The sequence below is a fragment of the Microcaecilia unicolor genome, chromosome 7, assembly GCF_901765095.1.
Source record: "Microcaecilia unicolor chromosome 7, aMicUni1.1, whole genome shotgun sequence".
In the NCBI taxonomy this organism is placed as follows: Eukaryota; Metazoa; Chordata; class Amphibia; order Gymnophiona; family Siphonopidae; genus Microcaecilia; species Microcaecilia unicolor.
In genome coordinates, this window is record NC_044037.1 from 286,031,504 (window position 1) to 286,054,434 (window position 22,931).

Genomic DNA, 22,931 nt, shown 5'->3' on the forward strand with positions numbered 1-22,931 from the left:
ATGGGGGGGGGGGGGGAGATAAGAAATTGGGGAAGGAGAGGGACAGAGGGGGGGCAATGGGAGTACTGTAAAGGGAGATGGGAGGGAGGTGGGAAAAGCTGGTAGGTAGATGAGCTGAAAAGGAGGAGATGAATAAAAGGGTGAGAGAAAGGGAGAATGAGGGTAAAATCAAATAGGCAGATATAAACGCTGAAAGAGGAAATGGAGAAAAATAAAACCCATAAAAAGAAAGTTCAGTGGCAGACAGATGTAAAGAAGACAACAGGAGAGAGAAAAAATGGAAAGGCAAACGTGGAATATTTATAGCACTGTCATTTCATAGGCGGATTAGGGCTTTTATGGTTTGGTAAGTTTGCTATATAGGTTTTGAATGTGTCATTTTGAAAAGTGTATTCGCCCTTTCCTCTTGAACACACCACCCGAACTCTCGTCCACGCTCTCATTACCTCTCGCCTGGACTACTGCACTTACTCTCACCGGCCTCCCACTTAGCCATCTATCCCCCCTTCAATCTGTTCAGAACTCTACTGCACGTCTCATATTCCGCCAGAACCGATATACTCATATCACCCCTCTCCTCAGGTCACTTCACTGGCTTCCGATCAGATACCGCATTCAATTCAAGCTTCTCCTTCTTACTTACAAATGCACTCAGTATTGCCCCTCACTATCTTTCTACCCTCATCTCCCCTTACGTTCCCGCCCGTAACCTCCGTTCACAGGATAAATCCCTCCTCTCAGTACCCTTCTCCACCACCGCCAACTCCAGGCTCCGCTCATTCTGCCTCGCCTCACCCTATGCTTGGAACAAACTTCCTGAGCCCTTACGCCAAGCCCCCTCCCTGCCCGTCTTCAAGTCTTTGCTTAAAGCCCACCTCTTCAATGCTGCGTTCGGCACCTAACCCTTACCGTTCAGTGAATCCAGACTGCCCCAATTTGACTGCCCCTATCGGACCGACCGTTCACTTGTCTATTAGATTGTAAGCTCTTTGAGCAGGGACTGTCTCTCTTTGTTAAATTGTACAGCGCTGCGTAACCCTAGTAGCGCGCTAGAAATGTTAAGTAGTAGTAGTATTTGTAGAAGAAAGGATAGTGGGAAATCGACCATGAACTCAAGAGACTCCGATCAATAAAACCAACTTCAGAAATGTAAGATCATGTCCCTGTCTCTTGAGTTCATGGTCGATATCCCACTGTCCTTTCTCCTTGGGTACCTCTCGTGGGAATTCAGCGTTCTTCCACCTTGGATTTCCTGGCCCTATTTGAAAGTGGGCCCTTGGCTCCAAATAAAAAAATGTGCAAGACTGATGGTCTCCACATCCTGTAGAGTCACCACACAAACAAGCAGTGGAGGGAGCTTCTGAGGTGATGATCACAATCTGAATATGTTTTGTGTAGCGTGATATAAGAGGGATAGCTCCATTGTTGGGGAACATGGAGTTTGTGATACGGAACTGGAGGTGCAGAGTTTATATTGAGTCCTGTAGAGAATCCAGACTTCATGCCACTCAGAATTTATTGAATGATGCTATCAATTATAATGGTCCTTTTACCTGATAGCTGAAACTAGATGAGGTAAAGGGTTTCTTTATGCATAGAAGACTATGGTGGCCTCTTTTGCTATTTTAAAAATGTGGATGGAGGGTGGTGTTATGTGGAGGGCATGATGTACAGAAATGTTGCTTTGGATTGCCCCCCCCTCCATACTTAGCTTGCCCCTCCCGTTGCCACTCTTAAATATTTGTCTTGAGACGCCACTACTCTGAACCAGAAAAATCGGGAGTTCAAATCCTCTCTCACACTCCTTATGAACCAAGACCAGTCTCTTCTTTCTGTGTTACATTAGGTGTAGACCTTCTCTAGGACTTGGAAACATCTATAGTGCTTTAATGTAAATTTTCTTGAGCTTGAATATAGAAAAGTGACTACAATTGGGTATTCCAGAATCAGTGCACTCCTAAATTGTGGCTTCTGGGATGCTCTATACATGCCTGCATTCTTAAAGACTTCTTTAAGCACCTGCTGCTGAATAGACAAACCTTTAGTGTGACCTGGTTTGGGTGTTCCAGTTCTGACATGTTAACCTGCTAAGGGAAATGGGACTTGATATACCACCTTTCTGAGGTTTTTGCAACTACATTCAAAGCGGTTAACATATATTCAGGTACTTATTTTGTACCAGGGGCAATGGAGGGTTAAGTGACTTGGCCAGAGTCACATGGAGCTGCAGTGGGAATTGAACTGAGTTCCCCAGGATAAAAGTCCACTGCACTAACCACTAGGGCTACTCCTCCACTCCTAAGGTTAAAGGATCTGTACATTTAAATACTATTTGTCTCCACAGCATCTTAAGGAAATGAGTTCCCAAATGAAATCCTGTTTTGTGAAGCATTGTTTACTTTAAAGCTTCTATAGTTTTGTTAGATGTCCCTTGAGTCTTATAAGCCCCATGTGATTAATAGATATGGAGAAAGTATACAAAGGGACTTTCAAGGTCTTATACACTGACATCTCACCAGGAGTGCAGTAACCCAGAAAGATGCCCTGAAGTGCTCCCACCCCTTCCACCTTGTCACAGCCAAGCAAGGGAAGTCTATGGATGAGGTGCCTTCCTTGCACCCTGTGCAGCCACACATAGCTCATTACAGCCCTGCATCTCGCCTTGGTTATATCTTCCAAGCTGAAGAGTCTTAGGGGCCATTTTACAGAAGGGCGGTAGGGCTTCCGCTGGCTTAGTCGCATAACTGGCGTAAATATGTTTTTGATACACTTATGCTCTATAAAGTGCTGCATCTGAAGGCTTTACCTTTGGTAGGCTCCAAGGTCTTTCCTGAGCTGTAACAGCCAAACTAGAGCCATACTGCGTATGAGAGGCTTGGATTTAGTTTCACATATATGGGGGAAACAGTGGCAAGCACAGGGGTTAGACCTTTTTAACATCTCTATATAAAAGGCACCACCAATGTTCTAAATGAAGCATCCAGCCGGAAGTGTGAAGGGGGAGAGATATCCGGTTTCCCCATGAGTGTCTGCCCCGCCCTCGCTCTCTCTGTAACACGAACAGTGAAGGGAAACACAGCAAAGCACGAAATCAAATCGCTCTCTCTGTAACAGTGAAGGACTCAGAGGGGGGAGGGGAGGAGGGCAGAAGCCCTCTCTATCTCTGTAACACAAACACAGCACAGCAGGAAACTTAACACTGAAGGACTCAACTCCGAGGGGGGGAGGGGACAGACAGCACAGGGGAAGGGAGAGAGGGCAGGGACACACACACTCCCACATGCACACAGAAGAAAACCTTGCTAGCCCCCGTTTCATTTGCATCACAAACGGGCTTTTTTACTAGTCTGTGAATAATGGGAGAGTAGCACTCCTTATGATTTGGGTCTCCTTTTTCTTAAGGCTGCACAGATAACTGGGAAGAGAAAGAGGAAGAAACATACAGTACCTGCAACAGACCTTAGTGAATCTGTAAACAGTCAGGTAAGGTTACATTGCGCCTTGCAGTTTGCTGGGTTAGACAGTAAGACTGTGTTGCTTAATATGTGTGGGGGGGGGGGGGGCTTTGCTATCCAAGTTGTAGTGTTGTTTGTGACATTTGCATTTAGCTTCTGGTTCTTGGTTACACTGGGACTGTAAATGCTGCTGAGGAATAGTTACAGACCCTCGCTCAATGCAAAGCCCTAGTTCCAATTATGGCCCCTGTGGACCTCTTGTGTGGTCTCCAGTCCCCTGGTTATCATGCTGAAATGCCCTGGTCAGTCCTCTGATTCTGGCCTGGACATGCCCCTGAGCATCCCTCCACCCGCTTCTAAAGGGAGGAGCAAAGTCTGATCACGCCTGTCTCTGGTGCTGTCGTCTTTTTAACATGGCGTTGCCTGACCCTGGCATTGCCTGCTGTTCTGCTTTCATATCTGATTGGCAAGTGAGAAGGTGGAATTCTTTATTTGAAAATACAAAGTAAGCAGGAAAGAAAGCGGAAGGCTTGTTCATGCATGGGGTTTTTGTAATGCTTTTCAACTTTTACCCCATTCAAGATGACCTCTCTTTATTGGGTCAAGGTCATTTTCAGTAGGGTAGATACAAAGCCTATTTTGCACCTTCCCACTCAGTCGTCCAACCCTGGACATACTTAGTGAATTTTATCAGAAATTATTGTGCTGTTGTATAGCTGAATTGTACCATACCTTAAACACCTTTTTTGCACAACTTGAAAAATGCTATTACAATATATAAAAATATAAAAAAAAGCATGAACTAAGGCTGTGTAGATAAGGGATGCTTGATCTTGTATGCCATTTACAACTGTCCATCTTATGTCCTGTAGTCATGATTATTGGGCGTGTTTCTTGTTCACCAGACCCGAGAGACAATTAAATCTCTTGCTATCTTTGTAATTTTCATAATATGTGGGTTATGTGTAAGCATTTGTTGCATTACAGGATGGTCTGACTGTTGCTTTTCCTGTAGGATCCTACCCCTGTCTGCACACCTTCCGTGATTGAACGGCGGAAATCTCTACAGACGGGCAAAGATGATGATGAGGAGGAGGATAAAGAGATAATACTGAAACTTCCAGGAAATGAAGCAGACTCTCTGAAAAAGGCCAAAAAGGCTACACAAGGACAGAAAAGAATCAAATCAAAAACACAGAATGTGCAGGCAGAGTAAATTAGATTCCTAAAGCTACAGTGGGGACAATATGCGAGGTTTGATTTGAAGTCTTCTCAGAATTTCTCTGGGCTAGACTCGTATCTAGAACTTCGGTTGCTCCTTTGACAGCTGTTATCCACATCTCAAGAAAATTTCAGGGTACAGTAGAAAGACAGCCCGGACAATGATGTATCCAACATGTCAAAGCTCTGAAAGAGTGAAACAGCTTGTTTGATAGACAGGCAAGATTGGCTGAAAGATAGATAGATTCAAGTTGTTTTCAGGTGCAGTCTTGGCCACTGGACTGCCATAAAGCAAGAGTTCAGAGTGGGGCTTTCCACCTGCTCTGTGCTAGTTTTGAAAAACCCTGTATGCTCATAGATCTTATCTGTCACTTTGCTGCAAGGCTCCTGAGGGTATACTGTACCCAGGTATTACAACAAATTGTACCATAACCTACCCTGCGTGGAATTAAAACAGTCTTTTCTAAATGTCACTGTTTCAGACATCCACATTTCCAGAAATGTACATGTAATTGTTTTGAGGAAGGTACAGTATTTAATTTTAATGTAATGTCTTACAGTTCCTATTTTGGACTTTGAACTTGTCTGTACCTTCTCCTTTTCCCAGGAGTAGATGGTGGGTGGACCAGCAAATATAACCTCTATATTGGTTGTGGGGTATTATCTCTTGAATATTTTTTTAATACACTCTAACACCCACATCTGTAGGATATATCAAATTATTTCATCATGACACGTTACAGCCTCCCCACCCCACCCCCCATGAAAACAGAAGAGAGTACTGACTTCAAGGTGAGCTTTTGCAGAGATCATCACAGCCACAGTGATCTTGGCTTTACTAGAAAATTCAGGAATTTGTATAGTAGGAGAGTCACTTCAGCTGAGCCAAGGGGCACTTTTACCACAGCTGCAAAAAAATGACCTATTTGTATTAATGGCCATGTGCCAATGTTGCCATTAGTGTGTGGCCAGTTGCAAAAATTTACCTAATGGGCACTTATTCTATCAAACATATAAATGGCAAGAGGCGTACTCACTCGCAAATGCGCAGTAGAGACCCTCTTTGTCCCGCCCCCGCATCAATACGTGATGACGGGGGCGTGACAGAGAGGGAACCTGCGCACCGAGTGAGGGAACCGCCATCGCTTCCCCCCCCCCCACCTGCTCCCACCCACCTGGAGTCGCTGCCGCCACCCACCCTCCACCCGGCCCGGCTACCTGGCTTCACTATTCAAACCGCCGGAACGCAGCACACAGCTCATCTGAGCTGCCGTTGGCCTTCCTTACCTGCCTGTGTCCCGCCCTCGCAGACGTTACGTCACACGAGGGCGGAACACACACAGAGAAGAAGGAAGGCCGACGGCAGCTCAGATGAGCTGTGTGCTGCGTTCTGGCGGTTTGAATAGTGAACCCAGGTACCTGGCCCGGGTGGAGGGGTGGCGAAGGGGATTCCGGGAGGGGAGGGGTGGCGGTGACCTATCCGGGGGGGGGGGGGGGGGGCTTTCAACCCCCCCCCCTTCCTTTACTAGCCCGTTTTTACAGGCTCAACGGCTAGTCCATTGTATAGATGATAATAGCAGTTTGCTAACCAGTTAGCATGTGGCATATAGCTGCACTAACTGATTAGTGCAGAAATGTCAACTCTCCGCCCTATGACATGCCTCCTCCAAAAAAAAAAATTAGCAGACGATTGGCATGCACAGATTTGGCAGTTACTGCAGGATTCAAGATCCTGCTGTACGCCATTTTAAGCTGCATTAGGTATGTGTGTTGGTGCCTAATGCAGCTTAGTAAAAGGGCCCCTAAGACATTATTTTCCAAACTGGAGGGGAATAGGGCTCTTTTGACGCAACTCCCAATCCTGGTCACTATCCTGAGATTAAAAGAACAAAATGTGGTTCTGTCCTCAGCTGCAGAAAAGCTGCAATCCATTGTTCAAGATCTTTGGAAGCAATACAATCAGGGAAATTAAATCACTTGCATTTAACTTTTAATTACTTAGTTTTCCAAAGCCAAGCTCAAGGTGAGCTATATTTCAGATAAAATGAAGTATTTTGCTATAGCAGTGGGATAACAATCTTAAGTAACAGCCACCATATGCTGAAACACATAAATGCACATTATTTACAACAGAAATGTGAGCTTTTGTTTTATTAAGATGCTGTTTTTACTACATTACTGTGCAGAACCACACTTTAATAAGTTTTAAGATAATGGAGAGACAAGACCAGTCCCAAACTGGCACTGGGAGAAGCAGCATTTGAATCCTGGTAACCATGGTACTCAGCCTGCTCTTGTCACTTCCATTTCTTTTGGCAAATGCACTTTTTCTGTGAGACAATGCCTCATCGAGTCCATAGGTTAAACTGTCCCTTGATGGACCATAGGTCAGACTAATGGTGCAGCTTAACCTATGGACTCGATGAGGCATTGGCTGACAGTGCCAGTGATAAAGAGTGACCAACTTCTCAGCCTTTCATGTGACTAGCCCAGCACCTTCCTTGTGCGCCAACCCCTCCCCTCCACCATGACCCACAAGGAATCTCCTGGAATCGCCTCTTTTGGAACCTCAAATCCCTGGTGATCCCCAGTTTCTCTTACTTTGAAAGTGTGTTGCTGATCCCTAGCAGTAGTTTCACAGTACTATCACTAGGGGTTAAAGCTGCCATACAAGGGCTTTTTTCTTCCCTTTTATGGCAGCTTGAACCTGTAGTAGTACTACCTCAAAACTACCGTCGGGGGCCATTTTGAAAAAAAAAAAAAAAAAAACAGCTACTGGGGTAGGAGCGACTAGGGATGGGGTATGCAGGTGGGCTAAGCAGCAGGCTGGCTTTCTGGAAAGAAGCTGTGGGGAACACCAGAAAGTTGGCTTAGGGTTCCACAATCCCTTGCCCCAGCCCCAAGTCCATCAAGTCTGATATGCTGTACCTCGGTTGCCAACCCAGGTCAGTAGCAAATACCTAGCAGATGCTAAGGAGGAAATACCATTTCTTATGCGCCCAGTGTCCTCTGGAGTAATTCCCAAGTCCACCCCAAACCACTAGGCAGCTGTCCTTTGAGGCTACACTCCTTCCAGTCACCTGCCATGTGCTGGGGAAGCTTTGCAGCCCATCTGCCTGTTCCACCATCTGCTGGGGTGATTCCCAGATTCTCCCTGAAACACTAGGGCCTCTGCTTCTACAAGCTGGGTGACACGCCATCATATTTTACCTCCACAGGCTTGTATTTCCCCTTTTGTTTCTATGGCTCCCAACACTTTCTGTTCCTGATGCTTTTTCCAATATTATCACAAATCCACGGGAGAAGAAGATCACCAGTTCCTTGCTAACATACACCACCCCCTATGAACATTTGAGCTAAGTGATCATGTTAGGAATTTTTTCTGGCGTATAAAGGTTTTCAAGGAAGTTGAACAGTTTCATCTATATAATAATTGATATACAGAAAACAACAGTAAGAAAATCACAGAAAAGATAGGAGGTAGGGGTTGGTGCAGTGATGGTGAATTAACAGTGCAGTAAAGGTGATTGCACCTCATGTGGCATGCACTTTATGCTGAGCACCACAAAATTTAAAAATAACATTAATTTTAAAGAGTAGAGACAGCATGAATAGTTTCACACTGGTGATAAGTTAGAAGTATTTAGATTAAATGTTAAACTGCCAGACCCTTGACCATTTTTCTAATGCTTGGATACCCTTTTCATAGTTTCTACTTCCTCCAGGGTATCCACTCTATTGGTTATCGTTATGTCATCCACAAAAAGGCAAACCTTCCCTTCTAACTCTTCAGCAATATCTCTCACAAATATAAAGAGTATCGGCCCCAGCACCGACACCTAAGGCACTCCACTACTCGCCATCCTTTCCTCAGAGTGAATTCTGTTCACCACCACCCTCTGTTCATTTATTTTATTTCTTGGGATTTATTAACCACCTTTATGAAGAGATTCACCCAAGGTGGTGTACAACAGGTACAGTTTAACATAAAACAATTTTGTTAACAGCCTAACAATAGTAAAATAACCAAGAATAAACTAAATACAATAAATGAGATAAACTTGAAAACAGTAAATTGAAACCTAATCATAGAACTACCTTGAAACAGTATCAAAAATATACACATTTAACAGCACGATCGGTCAACCAGTTTCCTAGTCAGTTCACCACTTTGGGTCCTATGTTCATCTCTCTCAGCTTATTCACAAGTCTTCTGTGAAGGACAGTATCAAAGGCTTTGCTGAAATCCAAGTAGATTACATCTAGAACATCCTTCATCCAGTTCTTGGTCACCTAAAGAAGTCAATGAGATTTGTTTGGCAGAATTTTCCTTTGGTAAAGCCGTGTTGCCTTGGATCCTGTAACCCATTGGCTTCTAGAAAGTTAATGATCCTTTCAGCAGCGACTCCATTATTTTTCGTACCACCGACTTGAGACTTACGAGCCTGCAGTTTCCCCACTTCTTCCCTGTCTCTGCTTTTGTGAAGAGGGACCACTTCCGCTCATCTCCAATCTTGCAGAACCTCTTCCATCTCTCTTTAAGAGGTCCCACCAGTACTTCTCTAAGCTCCTCAGTATCCTGGATAGCTTTTGTCTTCCTTCAGAGTCCTCGAGCTGGTTTATAAATGTTTTCCTCCATTGACTACTACTACTTAGCATTTCTATAGCGTGCAGGGTTACGCAGTGCTGTATAACGGCGCAATATCCACTCCATTCTCGGATATTCTTTTAGCAGCCGACCGTGGTCCTCCAGGATTTTCTTCCATGAACAACTGAAGAGAAGTAATTGTTTTTAGCATGTTCGCTTTATCCTCATCACTTTCCACATAGCCATTCTCAGTATCTTTCAGTCTTGCAATTCCATTTCTATCTTTTCTCCTTTCCCAATATATCTGAAAAAGGTCTTGTCCACCAGCCATTTTTTCTTCCACCCGTGCTTTCACTAGTCATATTTCCCTCTTCGCTTTGAGTTTAATTTGATAATCTTTTCTGTGATCCTCTCATGTTCTTCGTATTTCTTGAACAAAGCCTCTTTACCGCAAGGCAAGTAAACAAAAACGAGAAACAGGAAGCCTATATGGTTCTCCAAACAAGTGTCTGAAAAAATAAGGCAAAAGAGGCTTTTCAAGTTCAGTTGCCATATTATAGCAGTTTCAGCTTGGACCACTGATTTTCCACTTCACCTTCATCTACTCATGCCCTCAGTTTCCTTCTTCAGGTATGCCCCCATTTATACCAAAATCAGAACATCTGAAATCCAGTACTTTGAGTTTTATGCATCCACACTCCGCCTTTGCCCTTAGTGTTGTCATAGTCATGACCCTACCAGCTGAATTGCCCATATTTCTTATTTATGGGCAAAATTAAGAATTTTAGATCACTATGCAGCTGGCGTTATTGTCTGGTGGCTGGGCCCAGTTGATGAGCTCACTGTATCCTCAAAGGGCCTGGATGTGAGGGATAACTTCAGGAGTTTGCGGGAGCCAATGTTCCAGAAGGCCCCGAGCTCTACTTCTTCAATGGACTTCCCGGCAGCCCCACCAAAAAGAGATTGGCCTTACGAGACCTATTTTTTAGGTCAATAATTTTTGCCTTCAGTTTAGCAAGTGTAGTTTGCATAGCTTGCTGCTAGTCTCTTGCATGTGCAGGAAGTCCTCCACATTTGATAAATGCTGCTGATAAGTACAAAAGTCCTTATTCCAATCTAGTGTCAACAGACTACTACTAATCATTTCTATAGCACTACTAGATGTACACATTATAAGCAGGTACTTTCTTGTCCCTAGAGGGCTCACATAACGTTTGTACCCGAGGCAATGGAGGATTAACTGATTTGCCCAAGGTCACAAGGAGCTGCAGTGGGAATTGAACCCAGGTCACCAGGATCAAAGCCCACTGCACTAGCCATTAGTCTATTCCTCCACTCCAATTTATCAGCGATTGTCTACAGCTTCTGATCAAAGGAGCTCTCCAAGAGGGCCCACATTTTGAAGGATACCTCTGCCACCCAGGTGGAGCTGGCTGTAGAAAGTCCCACCAAGACCCTGTCTGCCATCTTAGATTCCACCTGCCTGTGGTTCTAATCCTGTCGAAGGGTTTTTGAGGCCATAACAGCGCCTGAAACAAGATCACAAATGGACTGTGCAAAACGCAAGATAAATTCCCCCAGTCGCATGTGCAAAATTTAAGCAAGTATGTAAACTTGGAGGGGAGGGTTAGCTAGAGGGGTGCAGGAGCTCACTCCACCAAACACCCGCTTCCTAGCTTAGCATCAATGGACCCAATCATATTTTTATGATATGATTGTTCTGCTGTGGTGTTAATTGTGCATATTTCTGAACTATATCATGCTTACATTTCTATGATCAATTTGCCTTCTTCAAATTTACCTCACTGATACATTTATGCATATGTTTTATTTTTCCCTATTAAGTTTTAGCCAAGCTGTACCTGCTGTACACTGCCTACGGTGAAACTCTTCATACAAGTGATTAATAAATCCTAATAAATAAATAGATATAGTAGCATAACATAGTAAATGACGGCAGATAGACCTGAACGGTCCATCCAGTCTGCCCAACAGTCACACTCGTTATCAATTCATGATTAAATCAGCAATTAATGTGATATTATACTTTAGCACAAGTCTTTCTTTGGCATTTCTGGGTCATAGACCTAGAAGTCCGCCTGGCTCTGTCATAGGTTTCACCTACTAGAGTTGCCGTCAAAGCTCACTCCAGCCTATCCAAATCCGTCTTGTCATTTGAAAGACCCAGACTATATAAAGTCTGCCCAGCAGTGACCTCAGTTCCAGCTACTGAAGTTGCCATCAAAGCCCTTCCAGACAATCCTAAACTGGATTGCCATATACAGACACAGACCTACAAAGTCTGCCTGGCACCGTAAGTACATAAGTATTGCCATACTGGGAAAGACCAAAGGTCCATCGAGCCCAGCATCCTGTTTCCAACAGTGGCCAATCCAGGTCACAAATACCCAGTAAGATCCCAAAAATGTACAAAACATTTTATATTACTTATTCCAGAAACAGTGGATTTTCCCCAAGTCCATTTAATAATGGTCTATGGACTTTTCTTTTAGGAAGCTGTCCAAACCTTTTTTAAACTCCGCTAAGCTAACCGCCTTTACCATGTTCTCTGGCAACGAATTCCAGAGTTTAATTACACATTGAGTGAAGAAACTTTTTCTCAGATTAGTTTTAAATTTACTACATTGTAGCTTCATCGCATGCCCCCTAGTCCTAGTATTTTTGGGAAAGCGTGAACAGATGCTTCACATCTGTCCATTCAACTCCACTCATTTTATAGACCTCTATCATATGTCCCCTCAGCCGCCTTTTCTCCAAGCTGAAGAGCCCTAGCCGCTTTAGCCTTTCCTCATAGGGAAGTGTCCCATCCCACTTTATCATTTTGTCGCCCTTCTCTGCACCTTTTCTAATTCCACTATATCTTTTTTTGAGATGTGGCGACCAGAATTGAACGCAATATTCAAGGTGTGGTCGAACCATGGAGCGATACAAAGGCATTATAACATCCTCATTTTTGTTTTCCATTCCTTTAATAATAATACCTAACATTCTATTGCTTTCTTAGCCGCAGCAGCACACTGAGCAGAAAGGTTTCAACTTATCAATCAACGACGACACCTAGATCCCTTTCTTGGTCCGTGACTCCTAAAGTGGAACCTTGCATGATGTAGCTATCATTCGGGTCCTCTTTCCCACGTGCATCACTTTGCACTCACATTAAATGTCATCTGCCATTTAGACGTCCAGTCTCCCAGTCTTGTAAGGTCCTTTTGTAATTTTCACAATCCTCCCGCAATTTAACGACTTTGAATAACTTTGTGTCATCAGCAAATTTAATTATCTCACTAGTTACTCCATCTCTAGGTCATTTATAAATATGTTAAAAAGACCATTTAACCCTACTCTCTGTTTTCTATCGTTTAACCAGTTTTTAATCCACAATAGAACACTACCTCCTATTCCATGACTCTCCAATTTTCCTCTGGAGTCTTTCATGAGGTACTTGTCAAACACCTTCTGAAAATCCAGATACACAATATCAACCGGCTCACCTTGTTTGTTCACCCCTTCAAAGAAATGTAGTCGATTGGTGAGGTAAGATTTCCCTTCACTAAATCCATGTTGACTTTGTCGCATTAATCTGTGCTTTTGCATATGCGCTGTAATTTTGTTCTTAATAATAGTCTACCATTTTGCCCAGTACCAACGTCCGACTCACCGGTCTATAATTTCCTGGATCTCCTCTGGAACCTTTTTAAAAAATCAATGTTACATTGGCCACCCTCCAATCTTCTGGTACCACGTTCGATTTTAAGGATAAATTACATATTTCTAACAATAGCTCCGCAAGCTCATTTTTCAGTTCTATCAGTACTCTGGGATGAATACCATCCGGTCCAGGAGATTTGCTACTCTTCAGTTTGTAGAACTGCCCCATTACATCCTCCAGCCTTAGTTCTTCACAGCTGGAGTAGCCGTACAAGTGTCACTCAACCATCCACCCCTGCAGCCATTTAAGGGTTTTGTTTTTAATTTATTTTGTCTTCTACCATCTATTTTCTAAAAAGGGTTCCTCTGTGTTCATCCCATGACTTTTTAAATTCCATCACTGTTTTTGTCTCTACCAACTCCCTCGGGAGGGCATCCAGGCCATCGACCATTCTCTCCGTGAAAAAGAATTTCCTGACAATTACTGCTAAATCTACTACCCCACAACCTCAGCTCATGTTCTTTGGTTTTACCATTTCCCCTTCTCTGGAAGAGATTTGTTTCTATATTAATACCTTTCAAGTATTTAAATGTCTGTATCATATCTCCCCTGTCCCTTCTTTCCTCTAGGCTATACAGATTCAGGTCTTCCAGTCTCTTCCCATATGTCTTATAGCGCAGGCCCCATATAATTTTTGTCGCTTTCCTCTGGACTGCTTCTAGTCTTTTTATATCCTTAGCAAGATACGGCCTCCAAAACAGAACATAATACTTCAGGTGGGGCCTCACCAGCGACTTGTACAGGGTCATTAACACCTCCTGCTGGTTACTCTTCTCTTGATGCAACCTAGCATCCTTTCTGGCTAAGGTCAATGCTTTGTCACAGTTTTGTTTTGTTTCGCTTTAAGGCCCTTGGGCACCATCACCCCAAGGTCCGTCTCCATGTCTGTGCGTATTGTATATTTCTTCCTCTGCTTGGTCTGCAAGCACTCAGATCAGCTGTCATGAGCATAAGTTTAATTTCTCCCTATTGCCTGTACATTGAGTGCATACGTTTTATTTTCCAGTAAGTAGCAAATATTATTGTGCACTTCTGGTAAATCACATGACAAGGAGATACACATGAGGAACTGAAGCTATGCAGCCCATAAATGGCAGACAAAAAAAAAAATTGTATAACCTTAATGGTGAGTGAGACTGAGGACCCTCCAAAAAAGGAGACATTCCTCCACAAATATGTGTTTAGGGAAAAGAAATGTCAGGTGCTTTATTCAACTTGTTTGTTTGCTGTTGCTGTATGGTGGGATCATGCTTTACTGATACGGGATTAGCCAATGAGCACAATGTGTGCATGTGAACAGAAGCAGGAGAGAATAGTAGAATAAAGGAAATGGCCATTTTTGTAAAATGAGAAACCGTAACAGAATATAACCATATATGTATACTGAAAGAAAACAGGAAAATCCTTATATGAACAATAAGTTAGAATAGGAGAAACATCACATGACTTAGAAGAAATTAAATTTATAACAGTATATAAGTGCAGAATGAAAAAGCAAAACTGAGCAGAATTTGCTATTCAGTCTGAGGGTCTGGCTTTCTGGTCCAGAGGGATCAATCACTTTTGTATTGACTTAGAGAAATACCAATAAAGATTTTACTTGGTTGCCCACCTAAACTAAGTCTGACTGTCTGTATTCCAGCCAAGGAGTTTATCTCCGAGGGCTGAAGTGTCTCCCTCCCAAGGGGCCTGGAATTACAATATCAGCCTCTCACCTCCTAGGTCATAATCAGGCTTATTTTCGAAAGAGAAGGACGCCCATCTTTCGACACAAATTGCAAGATGGGTGTCCTCACAGGGTCGCCCAAATCGGTATAATGGAAAGCCGATTTGGGGCGTCCCCGACTGCTTCCCGTCGCGGAGACGACCAAAGTTCCTGAGGGTGTGTCGGAGGCATAGCGAAGGCGGGACTTGGGTGTGCCTAACACATGGGCGTCCTTGACCCATAATGGAAAAAAAAGGGCATCCCTGATGACCACTTGGATGACTACCTGATCCTTTTTTTCTTACGACCAAGCCACAAAAAGGTGCTCGAACTGACCAGATGACCACCAGAGGGAATCGGGGATGACCTCCCCTCCCACCCTAAAAAAAACAAATTTAAAAAATATTTTTTGCCAGCCTCAGATATCATACTCAACTCCATGACAGCAGTAAGCAGGTCCCTGGAGCAGTTTTAGTGGGTGCAGTGCACTTCAGGCAGGCGAACCCAGGCCCATCCCCCCCTACCTGTTACACTTGTGGTGGTAAATGTGAGCCCTTCAAAACCCACCGTACCCACATGTAGGTGCCCCCCTTCACCCATAAGGGCTATGGTAGTGGTGTACAGTTGTGGGGAGTGGGTTTTGGGGGGCTCAGCACACAGGGTAAGGGAGCTATGTACTTGGGAACCTTTTCTGAAGTCCACTGCAGTGCCCCCTAGGATGCCTGGTTGGTGTCCTGGCATGTAGGGAGGACAAGTGCACTATGAATGCTGGCTCCTCCTACTACCAAACGGCTTGCATTTGATTGTTTCTGAGATGGGTGTCCTTAGTTTCCATTATCGCCGAAAATCAGAAACGATCAAATCTAAGGATGACTATCTGTAGGGACGACCTAAATGTTAAGATTTGGGCGTCCTCAACCATATTATCAAAACAAAAGATGGACACCCATCTTGTTTCCATAATACGGGTTTCCCCGCCCCTTCGCCAGGACGTCCTGCGAGGACGTCCTCAGGAAAACTTGGGCGCCCCTTTCGATTATGCCCCTCGTATCCTTTACATCTGTGTGACAAACCGTAAGTACTCATATTGCTTGCACATATAAACCTCATTCTTTTTAAATTTGCTTACTGACATTCTAGAACATCCCCTTTAGGTAATTTCCCACTGTAACATCTCTTGATAGCTACTGTGATGACTTATCCCATGGCTGTTCTCCATATTGGGCCCTGCTAGGATGAGTTCCATTGGATGCTTAGCATTGAATTTTAGGCTTCCAGGATTTTTCTAGCCCTATTAGGGATGATAGTAGTTGTACACCACCTTGGGTGAATCTCTTCATAAAGACAGTTATAAATCCCAATAAATAAATTTTATTTATTTTAGTTACATTTGTACCCCACACTTTCCCACTCATGGCAGGCTCAATGCAGCTTACATGGGGCAATGGAGGGTTAAGTGACTTGCCCAGAGTCACAAGGAGCTGTGCCTGAAGTGGGAATTGAACTCAGTTCCTAAGGACCAGAGTCCACCACCCTAACCACTAGGCCACTCCTTCAGCAGAGTGGCTGACAACCAGGGGAGCCCAGTTCAAATCCCACTACTGCTCCTTGTGATCTTGGGCAAGTTACTTAGGGCTCATTTTACAAATCCGCACTAGCGATTCCTGCACAGCAAATATGGACGAAGCTCATAGGAATTTAATGGGCTTTGTTGCATTTGCCATGCCAGAATCACTAGTGCAGCTTTATAAAAGGAGCCCTTAACCCCGTATTACCTAAGATGCTAAAATTAGATTGTGAGCCCTTAGGGACAGGTAGATACCTAGAGTACCTGACTGTAACTGACCTTGAGTTACTACTGAAAAAGGTGTGAGCAAAATCCAAACATTTAAAAAAAAAGTGTTATTATTATAGAGTTGTTAGCTAAGTTACGTAGGTCAAGACAGGGCACTATGAATCAGGGATGCATGTTCAAATTCTCTCATAATATATTTTCTCCATGGGGCCATAGGCCAGATGACAAGGCGGTGGCCATAGCTAGAAGGTTGTTAGGCTGTATAGAGAGAGGTGTGACCAGCAGAAGAAAGGGGGTGTTGATGCCCCTGTATAAATCGTTGATGAGGCCCCACTTGGAGTATTGTGTTCAGTTTTGGAGGCCGTATCTTGCTAAGGATGTAAAAAGAATTGAAGCAGTGCAAAGAAAAGCTACGACAATGGTATGGGATTTGCGTTACAAGATGTATGAGGAGAGACTTGCTGACCTAAACATGTATACTATGGAGGAAAGGAGAAACGGGTGATATGATACAGGTATTAATCCGCAAACGAACCTTTTCCGGAGATGGGAAGGTGGTAGAACGAGAGGACATGAAATGAGATTGAAGGGGGGCAGACTCAAGAAAAATGTCAGGAAGTATTTTTTCACGGATAGAGTGGTGGATGCTTGGAATGCCCTCCCGCGGGAGGTGGTGGAAATAAAAACGGTAACGGAATTCAAACATGCGTGGGATAAACATAAAGGAATCCTTTTCAGAAAGAATGGATCCTCAGGAGCTTAGCCGAGATTGGGTGCCAGAGCTGGTGGTTAGGAGGCGGGGATAGTGCTGGGCAGACTTATAAGGTCTGTGTCAGAGCCGGTGGTGGGAGGCGGGACTGGTGGTTGGGAGGCGGGGATAGTGCTGGGCAGACTTATACGGTCTGTGCCCTGAAGTGGACAGTACAAATCAAGGTAGGGTATACACAAAAAGTAGCACATAAGAGTATATCTTGTTGGGCAGACTGGATGGACCGTGCAGGTCTTTTTCTGCCGTCATCTACTATGTTACTATTTCAAAACATTTATGACATAACATATAAAAAATAGATATCAAAATATGAATTAATTAATATTCCTTAAGAGCCTACATAAAATAGCTGTTACTTTTGTCTTAAAATTCTAGGAGATTATTTTGTAATCTGATCTCAAAGGGTAGATGATTCCAGATAATTGGCCCAGTTATCAACAGCTTCCTAGTTTGGATTACTGCCCCGTTAACATAATGCAAATCAGGAACAGAGAAACTCTTTTGGTTCCGAGACCTTAATGGTTGAACCACGCAAGTACTAAGGCAAAGAGACAAGTAATGGCAAGGGTCTTTCTGGCCTTAATGATTTAAAGATTAGAATCAAAACTTTGAAGTATAGATAGCCTTCAAATATCAGCCAATGCAATTAATTTAGCACAGGGGGTATATGATTATACAGTGGATTCCAGTTAATTGAGACACATCAGAACTATACTTTGCCCCAAATAAATTAAATTGTAAGGGTATATAGTGCTAAATGAGTACAGTACAAGCAGAAGATAAAAATAAAATTTCTCAATTATTCTGTAACACAGATGAGCAGAAGCAAAAAGTTGCAAACCATAGATAAATTCTCCTTGAAAACACTATTAATAGAGAAATCAATCGAGTATATCCTGAAGAGCTCTGTGCATTAACTGCAGCTGAACAAATTTGGCACAGGATTCTAGAACTGTCTTCATTGCTTCCTGCATGAAATAAAGTTGTAATCCAGAAATAAATTTCCCGGCATCCTGGTTTGTCTCTTGATCACTCGGTAGTATCATCCTCTTTGGTTTCCCGATCTTGTGATGTCTTCTGATGTTTGGCTGAAATTTGCTCAACAATTTCATCCTCCCAACCTTAAATTTCAAAATAAACATTGAAGATTATTGTTGATGCATGAAAATTCTGCATAGTTTCATATGTGGTGCACTTCCAAACAACAACATTTTCACTTCAGCTGTATCCTGGGTATCCTGGATTGGCCACTGTTGGAAACAGGATGCAGGGCTTGATGAACCTTTGGTCTGTTCCAGTATGACAATACTTATGTACAAATGTGGATGTTTAAACCCACAGTGGCAAAACAATGCTGAATGGTTGCAATGCTAATATTTCACCAGTTATTATCAATAAACGGCACTGCTTGTAAAAGATCAATGTTTGTGCTGATCTTCTTTGCTGTTGAAGATGACGTAAGTAGATTTTCTTTGCTTCAAGGATGTAAACTTTGTATCTCAGGTTTTAGGTTTCAACTGTTTTATTGATGACAAAGCATACAAACACAGGCAAACACAAAACAAGTAATAACCAAAGTGGAATACAACAACCAAACAACTGAGCCTCAACAGCAGAAACTAATCATCAATATTTTAACCCCCCCCCCCCCCACTCCTCATAAATCCCAAACATTGGCCACAAATGGGATCTGTGGGCCCGTACTCTTGTAGCCCCAGACCCCTAAGAAACAGAGCATTAAATGAATCCCTGCCCCCCCCCCAAACCTACCCCATCATACCCACAGATACTAATCCCCATCCTTGGCAGTAGTTCCCCCCCCCCCCCCAACCTACACACAGGTAGTAGTGAAATTCCTGTTAGTTACAAATGTCTCAGCAATAAACTATAGTAGACAATAGTAAGAGGATTACCATACAGGACTCCAAGATGTAAGATCACCGAACATATAAAGAGAAATCCAATAAAATTTATATGGAAATATAATGTTTGATTTTAACAAAATATTTCTAAAAAGCAAGGAAAAGACCTCAAAATGCCCGACCACTTACTTTCAGTTTTCAGCGGCTTTAACTGGGGGCGTGGTGTTCATCACTGGTCATAAAAACCTTGCTTGGAAAGAATTATTTTAACTTTTAATTTATTTCCAAATAGATTTTTAACAATTTTGCTCTTTTTACGAGAATTTTTTTTTTTAAATATATTGACAATATCAATGCTAACTTCAAATTTTCTTTGGTTCATGAAAACCTTCACTGATTCTCATGAAGTGCTCTAAAGCAGCTTTACAAAGATAAAGTAAAGTCGAGCACTTATCTGTTGCCCTATATAGTAGATGACGGCAGAAAAAGACCTGCACGGTCCATCCAGTCTGCCCAACAAGATATACTGTGTTGTGCTACTTTTTGTGTATACCCTACCTTGATAAGTGCTCGACTTTACTTTATCTTTGTAAAGCTGCTTTAGAGCACTTCATGAGAATCAGTGAAGGTTTTTATGAACCAAAGAAAATTTGAAGTTAGCATTGATATTGTCAATATATTAAAAAAACATTTCTTGTAAAAACAGCAAAATTGTTAAAATCTATTTGGAAATAACTTAAAAGTTAAAATAATTCTTTCCAAGCAAGGTTTTTATGACCAGTGATGAACACCATGCCCCCAGTTAAAGCCGCTGAAAACTGAAAGTAAGCGGTCGGGCGTTTTGAGGTCTTTTCCTTGCTTTTTAGAAATATTTTGTTAAAATCAAACATTATATTTCCTTATAAATGTTATTGGATTCCTCTTTATATGTTCAGCAATAAACTATGCCCCCCCCCCCCCCCAGGACTCAATGTATGCAGATATGCAGTCCACACCAGGAGAAACAATTTCTTCCACTTCACCAATCCTCTGGCCACTCTCGCCTCCCACATGGCCAATACCATACTAAAGGGGCTTCCACTGAAGTCCAAGATTGAAGAATAAATTTACAGGCAACAAGACTCAACTTCTGAAACAACAAAACTTGGGCCTTGGTCCCCACCCAATAAGCCCCTTTTATGTCCAAGAGTAACTGTTCCATTGAACCAAGAACAACCCCACCTAGACCAGAGACCATGTATGGCACTACAGAGGACCAAAATTGTTGAATCTTAGGACAATCCCCCCCCCCCCCCCCATATACCTCAAAGTACCAGCAGCCCTGCCATATTTCATACAAAGCAGCAACTGAACTCTACCTGTGTGGAACAGCTGCACCTGGGAGAAATAAGCATGGTAGAACACTCTAAAATGACATTCCTGAAGCTAGGCCCCAGATAGCAATTGAGGAATAGCCCCAATAGCCCCCCTCCGTACCTCCCGTAATAGTTACAGAAGACTGAATGAATCCCTTATAACAAGAAGGAAGTTTGGCAGTTGGACAATGCAACAAAGTAAGAAAATCATAAGGAACAAAAAATGCACTTTGTTTTGTTACATTTGTACCCCGCACTTTCCCACTCATGGCAGGCTCAATGCAGCTTACATGGGGCAATGGAGGGTTAAGTGACTTGCCCAGCGTCACAAGGAGCTGCCTGTGCCTGAAGTGGGACTTGAACTCAGTTCCTCAGGTCCAAAGTCCACCACCCTAACCACTAGGCCACTCCAATTTCAAAGGTGTAAAACTGGGCCCTATGAAAAACCAGTCCCCTAAGTGATGGAGTAAGCAAGCCTGACTGTACAATTTGTAAATCGGGTAAACCTAAACCATCCTGACTTCAGTTCCCAACCAAATAATGCCAGCGCTCTTTCGACTTTCTGCCCACCCAACAAAACCTATTGAAAAGGCCATAGAGCTTATGAAGATCCCACTGCAACACCCAGAGCGGCAAAGTCTGTAACAAGTAGAGTCACCTGGGGAAAATGACTATACAGAGCAAACTAATATGCCCCATCAAAGACCAAGGAAGATCCCACCAACCTTCTAACAACTATCGGCCTCCTCAAGCAATGGAGGAACATTAATAGCATGGAGTCATAGGATGCATGGCTAACTGAATTCCCAGATATCGAAACGATTGAGTTGCCCTCTTAGGAAGGTGGAGCCCCAGATCACTTTCAGAACTGCAGAGGAAGGTAACACCTCTGACTTGTGAAAGTTTAACTTAAAAACAGCAAAATTCCCATATTCTGTAAACAAGTTTAAAAGCACCAGGACCAATCAATCACGCTGGGTGATATGCACTAAGATGTCATCAGCAAAGGCCACTGCTTTAAAACACAAGGGACCCATCAGAATACCATGAATGTCCGGAGTCTAATATCTTGCATTAGTGGGTCCAGGGTAAGGATGAAAAATAACTGACAATGGACAGCCCTATCAGGTACCCTGCTGAATCAGGAAGCTAACAGACACTGTACCATTAACCATAACCTGAGCTTGAGGAGACGAATAAAGTGCTTTGACCATAGACAGTAACCTCCCATCAATACCATACTTTAGCAAGATGTCAAAAAGGAAGTCCCAGCAGACACGGTTAAATGCCAAGTTCACTGCTTCAGAGCCACCAAGATGTGCCACAAGTTATTTGCAATTGACCAACCCCATATAAGCCCCACTTGGGCTTTGTGAATTAACAAAGGTAGATACTGAGCAAGCGTATTGGCCATAACCTTAGCCAAAAGTTTAATCTCAAAATTGAGTAAGGAAATAGGTCAATAGGATTCAGGTAGTGTGGGATCCCATCTTGGCTTGGGAAGTACTATAATCTGGCTAGTATTAAGCTCCTGAGGGATGGCCTCCACATACACCATCACACTGAACATTTGGGCAAGAGGCAGCACAAAAGCCTCCCCCATTAACTGCTCTTACCCATCTGGGCCAGGAGCCTTCATCAAAGGACTTTGCCTAATCGCCAACCACACCTCATCCAGACTCAAAGGTTGGTTCAACACGCTTGCTCAGCTGGAGTAAGTTTGGGCACTAGAATGTTATCCAGATACTGAGACACCTGCAGACCCTTTTCAGGGAGGAGGAGGGGGGTGCTGCATAGTGCTTGATAATGTTGCAAGATAATGTCCTGTATAGCTGTATCAGCAGTAACCTGGCTGCACCCCCACATTGAAAGATCAATCACGCCAACAACTGACCATATTTGTTACCCTGAGTATAAGAATTAAACTTATAGTGCACAAGGGATTTCTGTGTTCTCTCCTGCAGGGGCACATTTAAAGCTACCTGGGTTTCCAATAATTGTTGTTTATGGACCGGGACATGGGTACACTCAAAATGCTGCCTATGAAACCACAGCAGGGCTTCCAATTGTAAGATCTCCTGATCCCTCACCTTCTTAACATACCCGTAGTAACTGTTAATCTCAGTGCGAAGTACCACCTTAACTGCTTCCCAATAAAGCATGGGATCTGCCTCATGATTAGCATTATGAGTCTTGTAATCGTTCCATCAGCGGTGAACCCGGTCCCAGAACTCCACATCAGCATATAAGGCCAGTGGAAAAACCCAATGTACCCCACACCCCCAGGAGGCCGCTAGTCAGGCCAGACCCAAGAATGGTTGAAAATAGCATAAGGACCAATCTCCAACTGCTGGGGAGACCAAGAGATAGTCAATGTACAACTGTGTCGAATGGGATCGTGATAAGTGCTTATAATCCTTATCAGTAGGCCGCAGAACCTGTCAGACATCA

General features: G+C 43.3%; 1 long non-coding RNA gene across 1 annotated transcript; it reads left to right on the forward strand.

Annotated features, from left to right (window-relative positions):
- The first annotated feature begins 3,396 nt into the window (after positions 1–3,396).
- Positions 3,397–5,327, forward strand: LOC115474159. The gene is made up of 2 exons (XR_003942820.1): positions 3,397–3,483; positions 4,471–5,327. It is a non-coding gene; the product is annotated as an uncharacterized LOC115474159 (long non-coding RNA).
- Positions 5,328–22,931: the final 17,604 nt, after the last annotated feature.